A 1,246-nucleotide genomic window follows, 5' to 3' on the forward strand; every position below is an offset into this window, starting at 1 on the left:
GACGAGGAGCTGGGGGAGGGATGCAAGTTCCCTGGCCCCCTCCCAAACATGATAGCAGCAGCAAGTGTTTAGCTTGTGAGGCAATGAAGGGATTAACTATCACACCCAGTAACCTGAGCCCCTGCGACATACCCTGGGCAGTCCCAGGAGGGGCGTCAAGAGAGTCTATCCAGATAGATGCACAACAGGGAGAGAGAAGGGATAAAGGCAGAGGAGAGAGAAGGTAGGCAAAAACTACCACGCAACTTGCACTGCAGTGAGCAGAGCAGCCTGTACATGTCACTCCTCCTCCTCAGAAGAGGAGACCATCCTCCTCCTCTGCTGGGATCTTGCCAGCGCACCCCTTTCCTCCAGCTCCCATGGAGTTGGGCACCCACACCCTACAACTGCAGGCTGGAATGGATGAGCCCTTCTCTCAGGAGGCTACAGGGATTATCACCTCCTTATCGGGAGAAAGCCCAAACCAGAAGCACAGAGCCAGGCAAATAAGTTGGGGCAAAGGAATCAGAGAGGAATCAGGAGTTTTGATTTAAAGCCCCTCTATCCACATGTTGTTGCTCCAAGATGCAGGAGGAACAGGACCTTCAAAGCAGGTAAAACCTACCAAAACCATCTTTCTGGTCTGTCCCACCTGTTTTAAAACCCCAAAACCAGAAAACTAAGTGTGCAGTGTGCTGGGCAGCAGTCCCGTTGCTCCCCTCTAGCCACAGCAAACCCCAGGTCAGCCTGGCACAGCACAACATGAAACAAGGGAGGCAACATCAGTCCCAACAAGGGCTGGAAATAAGAAATAGTTTACAACAGCTGCTACCTGAGCAGTGAAACCCAGCAACTCCAATGAAGAAGTACAGCACCACAGCTGCTCAGCAAAACCCTCCTCCAGCAACAAAGCCTGACACTACTTCTGCTTTGCGAGTCTCCCTCAGTATCTGGCTACAAGGTGGTAGCCAGTGAGAGAGGACATGTATAGATGACATGTTTACTGACATGTAAACAGACATCTATCCCCTCCACCATCCCCACTCTGCTTGTCCTGATCTGTCAGCTCCCACCTCAGACCAAAGGGGTCTAAGGGGGGTACCTCGAAGACGGATACTTCTGGAGCAGGGGGAACAGGTTATGAACCAGGGTGCCAAATCCACCTGGCACACATTCCTTTTGCAGTCACAACCCTCCCTCTGGTGCTACTAGAGCCCTGCATTTCCAGGTAAATTTTAGGCAGGTAAGAGCCAAGCCCCTGGCACCC

The 1,246-nt window shown here is 52.3% G+C and overlaps 1 protein-coding gene across 1 annotated transcript in view; it reads left to right on the forward strand.

Moving 5' to 3' along the window:
• Positions 1-1,246, forward strand: part of PEX16 (peroxisomal biogenesis factor 16) — a 25,634-nt gene that overhangs the window by 13,069 nt on the left and 11,319 nt on the right. The gene's annotated exons all lie outside the window — the stretch shown is intronic.

The sequence above is a fragment of the Pygoscelis adeliae genome, unplaced genomic scaffold (assembly GCF_000699105.1).
Source record: "Pygoscelis adeliae isolate BGI_AS28 unplaced genomic scaffold, ASM69910v1 Scaffold117, whole genome shotgun sequence".
In the NCBI taxonomy this organism is placed as follows: Eukaryota; Metazoa; Chordata; class Aves; order Sphenisciformes; family Spheniscidae; genus Pygoscelis; species Pygoscelis adeliae.